Raw genomic sequence first — 21,020 nt, 5'->3', positions numbered from 1 at the left:
GATAGACAGGGACAGACAGACAGGAATGGAGAGAGATGAGAAGCATCAATCATCAGTTTCTCGTTGCGCATTGCGACTTCTTAGTTGTTCATTGATTGCTTTCTCACATGTGCCTTGACCGTGGGCCTTCAGCAGACCGAGTAACCCCCTGCTGGAACCAGCGACCTTGGGTCCAAGCTGGTGAGCTCTTTGCTCAAGCCAGATGAGTCGGCGCTCAAGCTGGCGACCTCGGGGTCTCGAACCTGGGTCCTTCCGCATCCCAGTCCGACGCTCTATTCACTGCGCCACCACCTGGTCAGGCAATTCATAACTTTTATGTAAAGTCTTTGTTTAATGTATAACTGTGTCTGTTTCTAAGGCCTTAAACCAATAATTACCCACCTCTTAAACCAGGCTTACACATCCCCACGGACTCTCCCTGCAAAACCCTCATCCTTCCTGTTTGAAAACCTTCAGGGGCTTATTGCCTTGTACAAGCCTTACACCTAATCAATGAGGCAGTAATTCCCCTCCACCCAGTGGTCCCTAATCTCTACAAGTTACTGTCACACATTTTCTCAAACACCACTCATTCACAATCCTAGACCTCAAGGATGCCTTCTTTACCATTCCTCTACACCCTGACTCTTATTTTCTGTTTGCCTTCACCTGGACTGATCCGGACATTAATGCAGCCCCACAACTTACATGGACTGTCTTACCCCAGGGGATCAAAACCAGCCCACACCTGTTTGGGCAGGCACTAGCTCAGGATTTAACAGCATGCAGTCTTAAAACTAGTACTCTCTTATAATATGTAGATGACCTACTCCTCTGCAACCCCTGCCTGCCTCAACGAGACACAGCGCCACCCTTCTTAACTTCCTCACTATGAAGTGATATCGTGTCTTCTCTGCTAAGGCTCAATTTCACTCTTAGTCCGTAGTCTATCTGGGCATCACCTTAATCCCCACCACCTGAAGTCTCACCCTAGATCTAACTCAGACCCTCTGCAGTGTCCAACCACCTACCACTGCAAATCAAACCTTTTCTTTCTTCAGTCTAGTAGATTTCTTTAAACACTGAATTCCCAATTTTGCTCTCTTAGTCAAGTCCCTCAGTGAGATCTTCTGAGCATGGCTTTTAAGGTCTATAATGACCAAGGAAGTAACAGAAAAGGCAAATAAGGCCCAAAAGAAGTCAGGAAATACCAGCTTTTGGCTCCAGCACCCTAAAGGGCTTCATAGAATTCCATCAGGGCCCTACTTCAAGAGTGGAAAAAGGTCATTGAACTGAAGCCTGCCAGGCTTCCTGGTCCCATCAAGGGACACACCTCTGCTGTGGAAAGAGGGACATGAGAAGGTAAGCTTCCCCCTTGCTCCATGGAGGAAGGGTTCAGTCCCTTCTAGCCCTGATCCAGCTACCTGTGACCTGACTTTGCCCAGCGTGCTGGGAATTGCCACTGAAGGCCCAAGGACATCATTCATGAGCCTAAGGTATTTCTTCCAAATAGCAGATAAGCTAATCTCATTTCTTGTAAACACAAGGGCCATCTACTATGCCTCGCTTGAATATTTAAGTTTTATTTAGCCCTCAGAAATCTCTACTGTGGGTATTGTCAGTCTGATTTTGTTGCTTTATTTAATGTATAGTATCTCCTTTGTTCCTCTTGTTTCAATGCCCCAGGCCTATTATAGGCTGGGACCTGCTGCTAATTCCAGCTAGAAGCAGTGGTCAGTAGGACTTTAACTGCAAAATGTAGAAATGTAACCAACCTTTCTCTAAGTACTTGCAGAATTTATAGGTTACTCAGCAAACTGTTCAGAGACTGTCCAAGAGACGCTTCCAGCATTACATCACCCAAGGACTGACTTTCACATGGACAGGTCCACACACTGTGATCCTGACAACTCCTACTGCTACCAAGGGTGACTCTTTCCTCCACTCTGACCATCTAGAGCTTAGAAACAGAGAAACAAAACAGACCCCTTGTCCTTCCATTCTCTATTCACCTCTCAACATGCCTTAACCAATCAGGTGCTTTCTACTCGTGTGGGACCACAAGTATATATATCTCCCTACTAATTGAACAGAAACCTGTACCTTAATCTATCTCACCCCAAATATCAACCTAATCCCACTCCATGAGCCTCTTTCAATTCCTAGTACACTACCTGTCAATCTAAGAACCAAACGAGCTGTACAAGTAATCTCTCTTCTTGTTGCTTTAGGAATCTCTAGAAAAGTAGGTCTAGGGACAGGGGGACTTGGCCACTTCCCTGTCTTATTCCTACTCTCTCTCTCTCTCTCTCTCTATCTCTCTCTGAAGCCCAGTGAATTCGTAAACATGGAATCAGTGGTTTCACACAAACTGGGTGTCTTCACTATTGCCTTTCATTAGTCCACTCACTCTATTTATTTTTCTAACTTTAAAACCCTGCCTTTTACATTTGTTCACTAGTTTCTTACAGAACCACATGCAGACCTTCACCAATCAGAAAATTGCAAGAATCTACCTAACCCTACACACCAACCCTGAAACCTGCCCTCATGAAACAGAAAAATCTGAAACCCTATATCAGCAAACCTCCTAAATCCTATCTTTCAACCCCTACAGATCCCCTAACCCTAAAGATTTCCTGTATCCCTGAATAACTAGGAAAATAAATAGCATTCACCTCTTAATGCTTCTCAATCTTTTTACCCTTCACATAGTAAGAGGACAAGACCGCTGGGTCTTCTTGGCTGAAGAAGAGCCTACAAACGAACATGAAACATTTCTTTTAGTTCAAGCTAACTGGTCTCTCCAGGGCTTCCAGAAAAAAATATTTCTAACTTTACCATGGAAGAACTTTCACCCCCGCTATACAACCCTCCTTATCTCTGCATTCCTGATCTCCAAATACTTGCCCCCTTCTTTATCAAATTCCTACAGGCCTGGATGAGAGTAATCTCCAGGATTACCTACAATCAAATGCTTTTGCTACCCCTACTACAACTGCCCCAGGGAGAGGTCCACGAAGGAGGCCCAATAGGGATAACAGCAGGAAGTAGCTCCAGAAGATAGCCGGCCGATACAAACCTCCTTCCTGGACCTCATATCCCCTTATTTTTCTTTTTTTCGTTTCTTCTCCTCACCTCTTTTTCTTTTATCATACCACAGAGTTGAGAAATGATGGATACATGAATTTACCAAAACTTCCAAACTGCCCTTTTGCTGTTCTGCTTGGCTATTAGACCCCACCCTTACTGGGCTATCGCCCCTGAAACAGAAAAGTTCTGGGAAGCTGGTCAGCCACCCCGAGGAGAAGCGTCCCAAGAAGCCGATATCGTAAAACCACAGAAGGAAGCATAGCAGAACTGCTGATGCAACACACACTTGCTCAAAGCTGTCCCTTAACCCTATAAAATATTTGCCTCAGAATCTGTTTTGGTGCACTTCTCCTGGAGGAGTGCCCCAGCAGGTCTTTCTCCTCTAATAAAGCCCGCACACCTGGTGTTCGAGTGCCATCTCATTCTTACATTTACCTTTTCAATGCTCATGGCAGCCCTCCATTCCAGCTAAAGTAGCCCCTCACTATAACCTAGCCACACCATGCCCATTCCTATTTTTTTTTTTTTTTTTTGGCCTTTGGCCATTTGAAATTCCTTTATCTTGCTCTGAGTGTGAATGTCCTATGAATCTCTCAAAAGCCAGCTCTAGTTCATCTTTTCTCATAAAGCCTTCCTGAGTACTCCAGCCCCACTAGTCCTAGTCCTAGTCCTTCTGTGAGATTTGTCACCATTTTGGGGGTAGGGGGGGGATAGTAAGGTATCTACTCTCCTGAGAATTTTAAAATATGGTAAATACTTTTTTAAAAAAGATGGGTTTCCAAGAAAGAAATACCAAGGTAATAAATACCAAGGTCAACATATGGAGCAGGGACCAAATGACTTCCTGGTCTATCAGACTTGAGTAATACCAGACTGTATGTGTTAATTGCTTAAGAGAACCATGTCTATCTGCAGGAGGGTTGATCAGCAGTAAAAGCAGAGAAAATGTGAAGAAGAGACCAACCTGAGCATTGCCCATCCTAGCGGTGCTTTGGAGTAGAGATGGCAGATGTAGAGTAGGGCTATGACTGTCAGGGAGACAGAGGGATCCTGATAACTCAGTCTTTTCCATTAAACACTGGATTTAACTGATTCCTTCTGTTCTCCTTCTGTTCTGACCAAGTAGGCGTCTGATTGTGATTTACTGTGCCACAGTGGTCTCTCTCTATACAATGTTATTTTCCTGATGTAGACACAGACGCTATCTGTGGGACAGATGTAATTCTGTTGTAGTTTGGCATTCTGGATTTTTATCAATCCTGTGGTGTCAATAAGGTGAAACTTCACTAATAGAAAGAAGTAAGTTCTCTCAGTGAAGAGAGTCTGATTTCTGAGCCTATGAGGCAGGGGACAAGCATGGGGTCAACTTGCCAAGACCTCTGGGAGGAAGGCCTTTGTCTAGACAGTACCAAGTATGTCTCTTGGTGGCATACAGCCTTTTGTTTTTTGGAATTCCCAGAATCTCCTATACTGCCTTTAATTTATTTGCATTTGTAATTATTGATGGGGTGTCACTGTTTCCTCTCCCCACTTATATGATAAGCCTTTGAGGATATGGGCCATGCCGTGTTTTGTTTTGTAGTGAACAGTAAAGGTGTCCATAGGAAGAAAGAAGAGGTATTTTATCAATTCTACAAGTAATGCTACCTAATATTTATTTCAAGTAGCATACAGAGTCCAGCAATAGACAGACCATGTGTTCCTAAGACTTTTGAAATGTCACCTTTTAAGTACTCTCCCTTCCAAGAGCATGCCTGCACCTTCTTCTTCCCCTATCCACACCTTCCGCCTCAAACATGTTTTCCTTGGTACTTTATGCATTTTTATTGCTATTGTAAATAGGCTCTTTCTTTTATTTTCTAATTAATTATTTCTGATATATGGGAAAGCTATTGAGATTTGCATGTTGATCTCTGATTTTGGATTTAGCCATTTTACTGAATTGCCATCATACTTGCAATAAAATTTTAGTCAATTCTCTTGGGCTTTTTAGGTTGTGCATCATCTCATGATTAGACATGTTTTGTCTGTGTCAAATAGTTCATTTTTTTCTCATTAAATTGATTAGGACTGCAACATCGATGAATAGTAATAGTAGTAATAGGTATCCCACCCTTGTACTTGACCTTAAAGCTGCAGTGTTGATTTCTGCTAGGTATATTTTTTTCTGCTAAGAGTATTTTTTTATTAGGATTACCTGCCAAATGTTTAAGACAGCCAATAAAATGCATTGCTAGCTGCAAGCAAGACCCTTGGTTAGGGACTGTAGAAGAGTCCAAGGACTACTGAACAGAATTAATATCCTAAAAAAAGTTATCTCATTTAAATGGGAACCAATAAAGATTTACATTTTACATGTGATGAATAATCACAATGTTGTTTTCTTCCAAAACAGATCTGTCACAGATTGGCCAAAGGAGGGAGAAAAGGAAGCTCAAGGTAAATGCTAGTCTGACAGTTTTATTTTATTTTATTTTTTTTATTTATTGATTTTTAGAGAGAGAGGAGTGAGAGAGAAAGAGAGAGAGAGAGAGAGAGAAGGGGGAGGAGCAGGAAGTATCAACTCCCATATGTGCCTTGACCAGGCAAGCCCGAGGTTTCGAATGGGCAACCTCAGTGTTCCAGGTCGACACTTTATCCCACTGTGCCACCACAGGTCAGGCCTAATCTGATAGTTTTTAAGGTAGAAATTTAAAACTAGAGGAGCTTGCATTCCCCGTAAGCGGCCTGAGGCAACCTCTGAAAATGGTTCAGTATTCACTTCACCAGAAAACCCCACAAAGTCATGCAAATCAAATCTTCCTGTTCTCTTTAAGAACACTCATGAAACTGATCAGGCCATCAAGGGTATGCATGTCTAAAAAGCCACCAAGTATCTGAAGGATATCTCTTTACAGAAGCAATGTGGGCCCTGGTTGGTTGGCTCAGTGGTAGAGCATTGGCCTGGTGTGTGGAAGTCCTGGGTTCGATTTCTTGCCAGGGCACACAGAGAAGTGCCCATCTGCTTCTCCACCCTTCCCCTTCTCCTTTCTCTCTATTTCTTTCTTTCCCTCCCACAGCCAAGGCTTGATTGGAGCAAAGTTGGCCCGGGTGCTGAGGATGGCTCCATGACCTCCACTTCAGGTGCTAGACTGGCTCTAGTTGCAATGGAGCAACGACCCAGATGGGCAGAGCATCATCCCCTAGTAGGCATTCTGGGTGGATCCCAGTCAGGCACATGTGGGAGTCTGTCTCTCTGTTTCTCCACTTCTTATTTCAGAAAATACAAAAAAAAAAAAAGAAAAAAAAAAGACAGAAGCAATGTGTGCTATTCTGTTCCTGTAATGGTGGAGGTGGTAGATGAGTTTGAAACCAAACAGTAGGTCTGGAAACAAGATTGGGGGTCCAAATGGAATGCTGAATTCTTGCTGCACATGTTTAAAAATGCAAAGAGTAATGCTGAATAAGGGTTAGATACAGACACTGGTCATCAAGCACATCTAGGTGAACAGAGCTCCCAAAATGCAGCGCAGAACTACAAGGCTCATGGGCAGATCAGCCCTTTTGTGAGCTCTTGCAGCCTCACTGTATGATCCTGACTGAGAAGAACCAATTGTTCCTCAACCAGAAGGGGAGTTTGCACAGGAGAAAAAGATAACCCAGAAGAAACTGAAGAAATGAAAACTTATGGCCAGGCCTGACCAGGCAGTGGCGCAGAGGATAAAGTGTTGGACTGGGATGCCAAGGACCCAGGTTCGGGACCCTGAGGCCGCCAGCTTGAGCGCTGGCTCATTTGGTTTGAGCAAAGCTCACCAGCTTAGACCCAAGGTTGCTGGCTTAAGCAAAGGGTCACTCAGTCTGCTGAAGGCCCGTGGTCAAGGCACATATGAGAAAGCAATCAATGAACAACTAAGGTGTCGCATCTCATCTCTCCGTTCCTTTCTATCTGTCCCTGTCTATCCCTCTCTCTGACTCTCTGTCTCTGTAAAAAAAAAGAAAAAAAGAAAACTTATGGCCTGGAAGTAAATTCAGCAAAATAAAAACTAATAAAAGTAAAAAAATAAAACAAGTAGAGGAGAACTTAGAATGCATCTATTTCAGTCTGTTCATTTCACAGTGAAGAAGCCACCAAATTTGGAGAGAACACTTATTTATCCTGATGTTTTGCTGGATTTTGGAAAACTAGCTGCGTAGCCAGAGCTGAGATAGAATGGGACTGGCACAGATGCATCTGCTGTCACAGTCCTTTAAGAAAACAGGGTGCAGAGGGAGAGGACCTGGTTGTACCTGTTCCTGCTGGTGGTGGGGGTGCTGGGGAAGGGGTAGGAAAGGCCACAGGGTCTCGGGGTCAGGGCACTAGTCTCCTTCAAGGCTGATGAAGGGTAGAATAAATGAGTCCTTCCTGTAAAGTAGGAGGAAGCTTCCCTTCTCATCCTGCGGTTCTCAGGCCCCTTCTCTCTCTGTTTCCTTAATCCAAACCTCATAGAATTTTAGCTGGGACACACTTTAGACAGTAGTTTGTCTTTAGCTTTAATAGTAAGGAAATAGAGAAGGGGAAAGGGGAAATACTTTGCTTCCTGGTCACACAGTCAGTGGGTGTCAGAAAGAAGGTGATTTCTTTCCAGAGGGGACTTCTCCATTGACTGTACTGTGCTTGGGTTGTGAGCTACATTTTATGTCACAACTCAGTACACACACACCAGATAGACATAGGTAGTTCTGAAAAAAATTATTATGCACTAATGTATTCTGCTTGTGTTAAAAAAATACTTTGAGTCTGACCAGGTGGTGGCGCAGTGGATAGAGCGTTGGACTGGGATGTGGAAGGAACCAGATATGAGACCCCAAGGTCGCCAGCTTGAGCGCAGGCTCATCTGGCTTGAGCAAGAAAAAAAAAAAAAGCTCACCACCTTGGACCCAAGGTCTCTGGCTCGAGCAAGAGGTTAAGGCACATATGAGAAAGTATCAATGAACAATTAAGGTGTTGTAACGAAAAAACTGATGATTGATGCTTCTCATCTCTCTTCATTCCTGTCTGTCTGTCCCTATCTATCCCTCTCTCTGACTCTCTCTCTGTCCCTGTAAAAAACAAAACAAAAACAAAAACAAAATACTTTGAAAAAAATGACTTTTTATTTTAGTGCTGGTTATGACCTTTAAACTGAGTTCACAACTCACTCATCAGTGACAAGCCTACAGTAGGAAAGTCAACAAGTTCAATAACTTTGCTAGTTCAACTCAGGCATTTAATTGGTATGATTTAAGTTACAGAATAAAGCAGCTAGGAAAGTAAAAACACCTCCCATACCCCCACCAAACAAATGGTGCATGGGAGACTACATCTGAGGGGGCCGAGGTAACATGCTTCTGGAGAGTAGACGGCTTCTGCCCTGTGTGGCTGTGCGTTTCTGTTCACTGCAGGAAGGCACTTGGCCAAAAGCCAAGAAAGTGAATGGGGCTGAGACTTGTGTCTAGACCCCCTCCCAAGGCACATGCAGGGTCTCCCCCAGAGACCTTGCTGGGCCATGTTAAACAGGCACAGAGAACTTCTGGGAGCCCAGTATGCAAGGAATCATTTTCAAGGTCCCAGGTCTGTGGCGACTGTTCTCGTGACTCTACCCAGCTACCCAGTTAGTCCTAATTAGAGCAGAGCTGTGTGTTGTGACAGACATGGAAAATGGCACAAATCACTAATTGTTGGTATATGTTTTCCCCCGAGGGGCTTTTGGCCAATTATGGGACATAACAGAAGCTCTGCAGAAAGCAAAATGGAGGTAACTTTGAGGAGGGTAAAGCACCGTAGTGGTCAAAGCAGGGAAAGTGCAGAGTTCAGATTTCCCTGTCTGTTACTAGGGCGCGGTTTCTGGAGCAGGCGGCCGCCATGGTTTAAAGATCTCTACAGACAGTTCGATGCAATATGAAAAAAAAATATGGTAGAGAGGCTCCATGATAAGAAGTCATCTGATGAGAATGAGCCTTTGGACAAAATGTAAGTGATTGGAAACAATTTAGAATTCTTGTCTAAGGTGAGGAAATAATGAATGGTTTAACTGTTCCTTGCAAGAGTAAAAGTCTTAGCCTTGTTACTTTTTCCCCAGGGAGTGAGGTGAACTCTCCAGCTCAGCAGTCAGGATCAGGACATCAGAATCAACTGCTAAGACAGGTGAAGAAAGTGAGGCATGACACCACCTCCTCCTCGGGGTACTTGAAAATTGTATTGGAAACCTGTGCTCAGCATTGCTGACAAAGTACATATTTTCCTCCTACTGAAATATATAAATTCATAACTGATGCTAGCCATGATGTAAGACATTAAAATATAAATAGTTAAGCCAGGGCTGGGTAGATCAATTGGTTAGACTGCAGTGTTTTTCAACTGGTAGTCCATGGTCCCACTGGATATTTCTGACGGACCCACACTGCTCCACTGACTGGTGGCTGAAAACCACTGGGTCAGAGGGTGCTCACAACACTCCAAGGTTGCATGTTTGATTCCTGGTCAGTGCACATAAAAGAATCAATCCATGACTGCGTGAATAAGCAGAAAAGCAAATTGATGTTTCTCTCTCAAGCTCCCTTCCTCTCTATGGGAAAAACAGCTGTGTTAGGCTTTATTCGCTGGTTTACTGGCTGCAAGCACTTTGTCTGATTCGTGCGTGAGTGTGCAGCAGCACCACGTGTGTATGGTGTATGTAAGGCTACGGGTGTTTTCCCTCGGGGGTGATTTTCCCAGATCTCTCTCCGGCCACTGTGATGTGCAGTTTTCCTGCTCCCTTGCCCTTCACTGCAAAAAGCAGGTGTACCTTTGTTTATTTTCTCTTTTCCTTTTTTATTTGCTCTCCTGTCTTTGCGAGCCTCCAATAAATGGGTATGGACTGATGCTTTCTGGCCCTGAAGTTCCTCTACTGTCTGTCTGAATTCATTGTGAACCTCCCTGGCCTCAACCACCAGCTCTACACTGTCTCTAAAATCAATACATTATATACAAACAAGCAGGCGCCACAGGCTAGAAGAGCAGAACTGAAGCTGGAATCCCAGGGTAGCCAGTGCTTCCTTAGTAGCTGTGTGGTCACACAAGGGTGCGTGGCTTCTGTTCTTGTTTCCCCAATCCAGCCGGTCCCTGGGAACTGGAAAACACATCACCCTCAAGGGGTGGGGGTTATTAAGCCAAATAACAATTTGTCTGGTGCTCCCTCCCCTGGCTCACCGAGTACCAGTTATGTACAACATACCTGACCTCCTGTCCACCGAGCATCATGCAGTTCCAGTCCCTGGCATCAGGTCTTTGGGACTGGCAGAATATTTGGATCCCCGAGCCTACCTTTACGTGAGGTGGGAATTGTCATTCCCCCAAGTGTTAAGCTCATGCACAAATGTGTGCCCTGTCTCGATGTAGCAGGTTCTCCTCCCTTACAAGCTAGTGGAAAATTCACACTGGATTTTTGTGTTTTCTTTTTTAATTTAGAAAACTCCCAACTGCTGGACAGCTAGCAGGGAGGTGCTGGAGAGACGGGGTAAAGAAGAATGTGTGAGCGCAGTAATTGCACAAGACTTCTCTCCTGGGGCCCTGATTTCAGGAAACACATGGCTGAGCCACTTCTCCATCCCTTGTCCTGCCGCAGCCTCTCCTGACCCCGCTGAGGGTCGGGTGTGTGCTGCTCGGCGCCCTGCAGCTCAGCTGGCACCCAACTCCCAAGTGACAATGCACAGGTTCCTCCACTCGTTCTGCAAGGAGCCGCGTTGCTAGATCATGTAGTACGTCAGTGACTTAAATGCCTGAGAGAGTAAAAAATTCTGAATGAACAAGCTTCAATCATCGACCCAAATGACCACAAAGGAACGCTGGTGGTTTAGCAATCTGAGATGGAGAATGGTGTCAGCCACGCAGGGGACAACGGCACACAGTCCCCCAGTGGGTCAGCAGGACTGGGAAACAGACCAGTGTGTCTGTGGTGGGAGAAAGCAGGGGAGACGCAGAATTCATATTGTTTTATCTGTTTCCTAGGAGGGCGATTCCTGGAGCAGGCAGCTGCTTTGGCTTAGGGATATGTATAGACTTCTCCATGCCACAGCTATGAAAAACATAGCACAGAAGCTATGTGACAAGGACTTGTCTGATGAGGATGAGATTGTGAATAAGGATAAAGGGTAAATGATTGGGACAATTTAGAATTCTTATCTAAATGTTAGAGAGGGTTCCAGGCAGAGGAATGGGCCTCCAGTTCCTATCTGGTGTATTTGTTTGCTGATGCTCTTCTCTTGGTGCTGGGTCCAGTTACCTCCTGAATGGAAAACAAGAGTTTTTCTCTTTGTTGAGCCAGCAAATATTTACTGTTTAGTGTCCAGACTGGGAATGGGGGTCAGTGAAGTGTTGGGAACCCAGGAGTGAGGAGAAACTAATGGGATCATCCCCAGATGATTTTCTGTCTCATTTTATTAGCTCAGCAGCTAGCTAGCTCAGCAGGTACCAGCCAACCACAAAAACCAGACTCCCCTTTTCTAATGAGATGATTTATTTCATCAAGGAGTTTCCATGTCAGCGGAGCAGATGATGTAAACGCGATGCGTTCCCGGCAGGCTCCCTCTCTACAGGAGCTCTAGCCATGGGACGCATGGTCCCCGACTAAGTCTGGCCTCAGCGGCTGAAAGCTTGGGGATCGAGTAAACTCTGTTATTATTCTGCGTGTAAGTTTCCCCTCAAAACAACCAAGCCCTACTTCATATTTGCACATTTATCCTCTTTGTGTGACAGGGGTTCAAGGAGTTTTGTGCCCATGAAAATCTATGGGTTGTTGGTATGGGAAGCATTATGGTAGAAGGGAAGATTTGGGGACTAGGGACAGAGTCCCCAACCATTACAAGGGCATAATGCATTAATAGATCAGTTCAGAAGATCTCAATGCGGTCTAGCTGAAATGCTGTATCATGCAGTGTATTGATAATCTGGTGCTATGTAACAGATCACATGAAAATAGTGGCTTAAAACAATAAACATTCCTCACAATTACTGTGAGTCAAGGATTTAGGAGTGAAATACAGATCTAATTGTGTCATTCCACTGCTTTAACCTATTGGCTCCCTAATGATCACGAGTGTCAAATCACATTTATAAAGCATTTTTAAAATGCCTTACAGACTTCCAAGTCAGAAAGCTTCTCTGTATTTTGGGGATTACTATGAATATTTTTGTATATTCTCAGCCCAAGATAATTGCCAATCAGAGAATCTGATGTATAATATGGTTAAGTACAAGCATACTGAGGACTTAGGTTCAAATTCTGGCTGATTATGCTCTGTGAGCATCCTCACAAGGCTTCAGTTTTCTCCTTGGAAAAACTGAGATACTACCACTTTACAAAGTTGTTATGGTATTTAGATGAAATAATTTAATATAAAGAAGGCTCTGAGCCTTCCAGACAACGACACAGATCGTTCCATGACAAAACAGTGCTGCTACTTCTAACAATGCTACTTCATGGCATCAGGTCCCTGAGCTTTCCAAGATAGCATTCTAAAACCCTTGTAAGCCAGCAGTCATACAGAAATCACCAGAATTTCCTTAAATTAGCTATCTTTCATTTTTTCTTTTTCTTATAAACATATCTTTGTTTGCTGTGAAGGAAGCCACCTAACATGTAGATTATACTTACTTCTAATTATAACATTAAAGTCTTAGTATGTAGCTCTTAGTATGTAGACAAATAATAAAAAATAACTTTGTAAACAGTCAGCTGCAGAGACAAGTACCTGCATAGCAATAGGTCCTTTGGCATTTGAGAGCTGTAATTTACTCCAATCATGTCTTGCATATTAGGCTGCATGACAGAGACCATAGGAAAACCTCGTTGCTGCAATGGCATCAGACCTGCTGAAAAAAACGAAGTATCATTAAAGTCAAGGTATTCTACACTTAATTTTCCTACAACCATAAGTACCTAAAGGACTATGTTACTTGGGAGGTGGCATAGTTAGTGGGAAAAGTGCAGGCTCTGGAGTGAGACAAACTTAAGTGTGAATTCCAACTCCATTTACTTAGCGATGTGATCTTGGGCAAGTTATAAAATTTCACCTGAGAAAGGAAGATAATAATACTTCCTTTACATAATTTTTATACTATATAAATTTTTATACACATATAAAAAATTAATAGTATGACCTAATTGTTTTGCTTGGCCTTCAAGGTGGCTCCCAGTGACCTCTGCCTCTTGGTATTCAGAACCTTGCCATTCCCTCCCACAATGAACAGGACTGAGCATGAAAACAACCAGTATGTTGTGGAAATGATAAGTTTGTTCATAAAACCTGCAGCTTCCTCCTTGGTCTCTTGGATCACCTCCTCTAGGGAAAGCCACTGCTACATCTTGAGAATACTCAAACAATCCCATGGAGAATCCACATGGCAAGGAACTGAAACCTCTTGCCAAAAGGTGACACAAATTTGCCATTTTTGTGAGCAAGCCATTTTGGAAACAGATCTCCCAGACCCATTAAACCTTTAGGAGACTACAGCCCTAGTTAACATCTTTACTGCAATCACTTCAGTCCTGTACCAAAACCACCCACTGAAGCCACTCCCATACAGCTGGCCCACAAAAACAATGTAAAATAATAAAATGTTCATTTTTTAAAGTCTTGAGTTTTTTATGAAGCAGCATATAACTAATGCCATAGTAGTTAAGAGCATAAACTTTGGATGCCAACTATTGATAGAACTGTCACTTATTAGCTTTGGGACCTTGAACAACTTGTTTAATTTCTGTGCCTCGGTTTCTCATCTGTAAAACTGTTTAATACCTAATACACTTAAAGAAATGAAATTTCTCTTGTCTTTTCTTATGTGAATAGTTAATATAACATTTACCACAAAACAGCCACCAGCATGTAAAGTATATATTGCAATGGCAGGAAAACTATCACGAAAGTATGACTTAGAGAATAGTATCTACCAAACTTTTCCAGTGAAGCACTCCCAAGAGCAGTGGAAAATAAAGATATAACCCTTTGGGGATTTAATAAATACTAAATGCCTACCATATTTAGACACAGCTCTAAATACCTGGTACACTACAGTGAGTAAAATTCCTACATAGCCTGAACACAGATTTCAATCCAATTTTGCATTTTATCACATTGCATCCATGTTGGTTCTACTGTAAGGAGCTTTTAAACAAGTTTTGATTTAAAAAATTAAAGGCTTAGTAAAGCACACCAGGTTTATCTTGTGCATCCTGTGAGCCTTCAAGGTCACTTACACATAGTTTAATTTCAGAGCACAAACATCCACATTTGTAGGTAATATTTATCAGTGGCAAGCTATTCATTTATTCCATTTTTCATTTCTTCATTCAGTCAATTATTTATTTAAGTATTTGAGGGCCTCTTCCAAGTCTGGCACCATTCTAAGGCGCCTGACAAAAACCAGGACTTTGTCCTCATGGAATGCACACTGTAATTGTGGGAGATGATGAAAAATAAGTACTTGTCAGGTGGTTAAAAGAGATAAAGCAACAAATAAAGCAGGATACGGCGGTGGGGGGGAGAATTAGGGAAAGGAGTGGTTGCTATTTCACAGTCAGAAAAGATTTCACCAATAGGCTTGTATTTAAGCAAGCACTTGGAAAAAGTAAGGGAACAAGCCATGTGGGTATCTGGGAAGAGTATTCCAAACAATAGAGCACCAAACGCAAAGACCTTAAGATGTCATGCAGAATTAGAATGCACAGATTGAATAAAAACCATAGTAAGATGTTTTTCCTCTTCTCTCTTTGGACTTCAAATCTTATTTACCTTAATTAATTTTTTACATTCTTGAATAAAATTTAAAAGTATAAAGGAACACACAGAGAAAATAAGAATCATTTCTCTCTTGTCTCCTGTTCATCTATTCATGATCTTATGGCTTCTCTTGCTATCAGTTTCTTGTATATGCTTTCAGAAATAATCCACTCATAATTTAAACCCTTCAAATGATCAAAAAGTTCACTCTAACATACTCTATAAAAAGAAAAAATCTCTTAAGACAGTTCCAAATTGCAGAAGATAAAATATCAGGCAACCCTTTGGAGCCCCTTCTTGTCTTGTTCCTTTGCTCCATGTAGATTTTTACTTGAAAGTCTATAAAAATGAAAAATGAGCTAAGAGAATTAACATGTTAACTATAATGCCATCTTAACACAAGATCTCAAATCATTTGATCTAAATCTCAAACACATCTAATCATAGATAGCTTAAATAATGCATAAATGTGAGCACAATGAAAAGAATACAACTGACCCTTGGAAAAATTTACCTGAAATTCAGCCTTCATCACTGATTTTAAATGGAGACAAAGTCAGTATGAGCCACTGACCACCTGCTACTGAGCAGCTCTTATCATTCATCTCCAGCAGTGACCCAGGAGTCTGTTTCTCTAGCAAGTCTACCCTAACCAATCAACACTGATGCTGTGAGAAGGGCCAGTCTTCAGAAGCAGCTTGGTGTGTGGAGAGGAGGAGAGTACAGTGGAATGGGAAAAGTGAGCAGAAAGAAGAGAAGAGCAAGACATATTCTTCCTTTAATGCTGTGTCCCAGGGGCACAGCAGCATGAGTCAAGACTGGACCCCTCACTACTATTTCCTTGAAGTGAAAGCTAGATAGAATTGATACTGGTGGTCCCTTGTCTGAAACCATGAAAGAGAAAAAAATTTCTAGGAATAAAACAGTTAAAACTGAATCAGAATACGTGATCTCTTATGTACATGATTATAGTGAGACCAGATTTAAGCTTGACTAGACAGTGGCACAGTGGATAGAGCATCGGCCTGAGACGCTGATGAACTAGGCTCAAAAACCCTGAGGTGTCAGGCTTAAGCATGGGATCATAGACATGACCCCAGGGTCGCTGGCTTGAGCAAGGGGTCACTGGCTCAGCTGGAACCCCTGGGTCAAGCCACATATGAGAAAACAATCAATGAACAACTATGATTCTGCAACTATGAGTTGATAGTTCTCATCTCTCTCCCTTTCTGTCTGTCCCTATCTGTCCCAGCCCCCTCTAAAAAAATAACTGGAGTTCACTTATTCATTCAACAAACAGCTATAGGGACCCCATTATTTTCTATCAGCATGCTGGGTGCTGGATATACTAATGAGCACAAGGCAGACAGACTCTTCCCTATGGAGCTAACCATCTAGGAGATGACTAGATTGAAGGTAAAAGATGTCATTTAGAGAACTCTTTAGTACTCTGGTCCTGGAAGTCTCTGTGTCTGAGGTTAAATAACAATCTGCCAATATAATGTTTAACTAAGTTTGAAAGAAATAAGGAATGATTCTTATTTTTCCCCAAATTACATAATTTTTTAGAAATTTTAAGAGTAGCTGTCATATATGTTCACAGCTATAGGAAAATGTTACTCTATTTGGCACAAAAAAACTTCTTTACCCACTTAATACCCAAGTTCAGAAACATAATAGTAAAAACTAAAAGTTCCAAACTTAACCTTTCACTTACCTGAGGGGGTTTTATTCAACTAGCAACTGGAAGCTTCTTCAGAAGCTGCTCCAGCTTTCTCCACCAGAAACATGAAGCTGAAAACAGAACAAAAATACATTGGACTCTTCATATGTACAAAGATTTCAAATAGAACATGCTGTTTTCTACATAATTGAAAAAATTGTAGCTAGGACCTGGACATGTATTCTGCAGTACAATACTGAAGTAACCAACATCAGCAGAGAGTAAAAATCCAGTCATAACAGTTGGCCTGTTAATATAGGGATAATTTTTTGAGCTAGGAGACAACAGATCTTAAAACTAGTCCTGGTTCTGTCACTGTGTGATTTCCCTGGATTCCCATTTCCCCATCCATACAATGAGTAAGTTGGATTAAAGTCAATTCAGTGAATACTGAGTCCTACTACATGAAAGTCATGAATTAGCTCATAGTCCTGTTGAAGACATAAATGCAAGCAAATAACTTTAACATAGGAGAGAATGCATTGTAAGAGGTCCAAAACATTAATAGAGATAAGAAAAAAGACTAATTTAATGGGTTATATTTTGGGAAGTTTGTGGAGGTATCTCGAGCTGAATCTCAGAGAGGAACCCTATATAGCTTGAGCAAGAAAAGTTATGAGACCAAAGCTGGTGTGTTCAGAGGTATGATTTAAGGTTAAATATAAAACACAGAATTAGAAAAATAAAGAGATTACAGAGAGCCTTTAAAATATTTAATTTTATGTTGAATATTTACATAAAGCTGTCAGAGATTTTTTAATTTGGTAAAATATACATAAAAATTTACCACTTTAACCATTTCTAACTGTAGAGTTCAGCGGCATTAAGTACATTCACATTGTTGTACAACCATCACCATGATCCATTGCCAGAACATTTTCATCATCCCAAACAGAAACTCTGTGCCCATTAAGCAATCCACCCCTGACCCCCCGGTAGCCACTACTCTACTTTTTATCTCTGAATTTACCTAGTCTAGCGAGCTTATATTAAGTGCCATCATATAATACTTGTCCTCCTTTTTTTTTTTTTTTTTTTTTTGTATTTTTCTGAAGCTAGAAACGGGGAGAGACAGTCAGACAGACTCCCGCATGCGCCCACCAGGGGTGGTGCTCTGCCCACCAGGGGGCGATGCTCTGCCCCTCTGGGGCGTCGCTAGGTTGCGACCAGAGCCACTCTAGCGCCTGGGGCAGAGGCCAAGGAGCCATCCCCAGTGCCCGGGCCATCTTTGCCCCAATGGAGCCTTGGCTGCGGGAGGGGAAGAGAGAGACAGAGAGGAAGGAGAGGGGGGGTGGAGAAGCAAATGGGCGCTTCTCCTATGTGCCCTGGCCGGGAATCGAACCCAGGTCCCCCGCACGCCAGGCCGACGCTCTACCGCTGAGCCAACCGGCCAGGGCCAATACTTGTCCTCTTGTAGCTGGCTTATTTCACTTAGCATAACGTCTTCCAAGTCCATCCATGCTGTAGCATGTATAAAAATTGCATTCCTTCTAATGGCTGAATAATACTCTTTTATATTAATATGTACATACCACATTATTTTTATCCATTCATCTGCTGATGGACATGTGGGTTATTTCCACGTTTTGGCTATTGTGAATAATGCCACTAATGAACACTGGTATAGAAATATGTTTCAGTTGCCTCTTTCAAATTTGGGGGAACTGCTAGTGGAACTGCTGGGTCATACAGCGATTTTACATTTATTTTTTGGGAAACTACCAAACTGTTTTCCATAGCAGCTGTACCATTTTACATTCTCCCATCAGCAAATGCACAGAGATTCCAATTTCTTCACATCCTCACTAACATTTATTTTCTGCTTTTTTGATGTTATCCAAATGGGTGTAAAGTGGTAACTCATTGTGATTTGCATCTGTATTTCCCTAATAACAGAGGTTTACATAGAAGAGTGAAATGATCAGAAATGTGCTTTAGGTTTCTCTGGAAACATGAGGTGTGGCAGAGAAGACTATCCCAATAATCTTACTAATACATGAAAAGGGCCATAACCAGTGAAGTGGTAATGACAAAGAAAAGGTTAATGAAAATGATTTAAAATAATCAGCAGGACCTGGCAACTGGCAGCATGGGAACAGTAGTGAAAATGTATAAAGACCAGAACACAATGCTGAGATTTCTGATCCTGAGCAAGTGCAAGGATGCTGACGCTGCTTCCTGAAAACAGGAACCCAGTGTGAGTAGGTTTGGGGAGAAAGGTGGGAGGACTGTGACCATGAGGAGCAATCTAGCAGGCAGTCAGAAAGGTAACTCAGCTCAGGAGAAGGGTCTCTAGGTCAATCTAGCTAGGTTCTTTTAAATAAAGGTAAAAAATAAAAAGCTCTAGTTGTGGGTGAAATAGCCAAGGGAATGTGCGTATGTAGTAAGAACGCAACAAAGGACAACCTTGCAGAATTCTTAGAGTGGCAACTGAGTAGGAAATGGTCATTGAGAACTAAAGGAGTTGGTTATAACCAATGGTTATAACTAAGAAATAACCACATTTCAGGAAGAAGGAATAGTTACTAGTGTCTAAAGCTGCAGAAAAACTGATCAGAATGAGGATCAATAAAATTTTGAAAATGGTGATCTTTGAGTGAACAGTTTCAAAAGGAGAGGAAGAAACCTGTAGGAAGAAAGATTTAGAAAACAAAAGATACTCAGAAGATGATCTGACTTTGGGTGGTGGAAACACAGTGCAACATACAGATCATGTGCCATAGAAATGTATACTTGAAACCTATATGATCCCATTAACCAACATCAGCCCAATAAATTTAATAAGAAAAAGATATACTTAGTACTTGATAAAACAAAGTTTTTAAGGGAATGAGAACATAGCAAAGTAACAAAAGGGATCTGCTTTGAAAAGGAAGAGGGCCTTCTTCCTCAGGCTGGAGGGGAAAAAAATGGGACAAATACGGGAGAAAAATTCTGAGTGAGAAACGCTTTTAATTTAGGAGTCAAGGATCTAAAGATTTCTGGATAATATTAGAGAGTCCAGTGGAACCCAGGAATGTACACCATATTTACAAGTCCTTGCATTTTTCTACTGCACAAAGCACTCCTTTTCCAAGGGAAAAGGCTAAACACCAAATATTAGAGGCTTTTAGCTCTAAAACAGTTTTTAAAATTCTATGATGGTTTACAAAGTTCTGTGTGCCCTGGCTGGTTGGCTCAGTGGTAGAGCATCAGCCTGGCGTGCAGGAGTCCCAGGTTCGATTTCCAGCTAGGGCACACAGGAGAAGCGCCCATCTGCTTCTCCACCCCTTCCTCTCTCCTTCCTCTCTGGCTCTCTCTTCCCCTCCTGCAGCCAAGGCTCCATTGGAGCAAAGTTGGCCCAGGCGCTGAGGATGGCTCTATGGCCTCTGCCTCAGGTGCTAGAATGGCTCTGGTTGCAACAGAGCAATAACCCAGATGGGCAGAACATCACCCCCTGGTGGGCATGCCGGGTGGATCTCGGTCGGGTGCATGCAGGAGTCTGTCTGACTGCCTCCCCGTTTCCAACTTCAGAAAATACAAAATAATAATAATAATAATAATACTTCCATGAATTCATACATTCTGACACTTCTTCCTGAGGGTAAGGTGGTGGTGTGACTTGAATTCTCTTTTCTGAACATCAATCAAATTCAGTTGAGATATTTTTATCTTCAATGCTATCTCAAGGGACTTATAAAAATACAGACACGATGACAGCTGTCTTATCCTCAGACTTAAAGAGTTGCCCTGGGCTCCTGTGTAGGGAAGGCCCAGCAAACAACAAGGGGTAGAGCTGGGATTCAAACCTAAGCATTCTTGGCTCCAAAGTCCTCTTGCTCTGTTACTGAGGGGCCTATGCTACCTCTCCAACTAGAATCAGATAGAGCTGGCTGAGAATCCTGCTTCTACCATTTATTAGTTGTGTGGCCTTGGGCCTCCAAGTTACTTCTCCCAAGCCTGTATTCTCATCTGTATTACGGGAACAGAGACACCTACCTTCCAGGTGGTTTCTAAGGACAAAACACAGTTCTTACTTGGCAAACAGTAGGAGCTTCTGTTATTCACGAATGTTAATTCTCTGACGCATCATCTCCTATGTTAGGGAGGAGATTCTCACATTTTACTAAGTTTTTATTTCTAATCTTCCTGCTCAACTATAAACCATAATGAAGGCACTTAGCACTCATCTAGCCTAAAACCGAAAAAGATGGTTTTCAGTCCTGGAGAGAATTTCACAGTGAGGAGTGGCGTACCCCAACAGCTGATGTTATAAGTGGAAGCAGGCATTGGGACCTTGACTTTCAGAATATGAGGGAGCACAGGAGCCCCCCGCAGCTCCTGTGCAGCTTGCTTCCAAGAACTGGCCTTCTCAACCAGTTCTGGACCTGCATCAAGTTGTACCTTGCATTCTTGCCAACTCTTGCGTCCCAGTTGACCAATGCTTGCGTCTGTGAAGTATCTGAAGCATCGCGGTACACCCTCCGGGACT

The 21,020-nt window shown here is 42.5% G+C and overlaps 1 protein-coding gene across 2 annotated transcripts in view; it reads left to right on the top strand.

Annotated features, from left to right (window-relative positions):
• LOC136326527 (probable ATP-dependent RNA helicase DDX52) overlaps positions 1 to 21,020 on the top strand; it is a 198,599-nt gene that overhangs the window by 114,826 nt on the left and 62,753 nt on the right. The gene's annotated exons all lie outside the window — the stretch shown is intronic.

This window comes from Saccopteryx bilineata, chromosome 2, assembly GCF_036850765.1.
Source record: "Saccopteryx bilineata isolate mSacBil1 chromosome 2, mSacBil1_pri_phased_curated, whole genome shotgun sequence".
Lineage (NCBI taxonomy): Eukaryota > Metazoa > Chordata > Mammalia > Chiroptera > Emballonuridae > Saccopteryx > Saccopteryx bilineata.
Note: the sequence above shows the minus strand (reverse complement) of the source record. Positions and strands in the feature narration are given on the sequence as shown.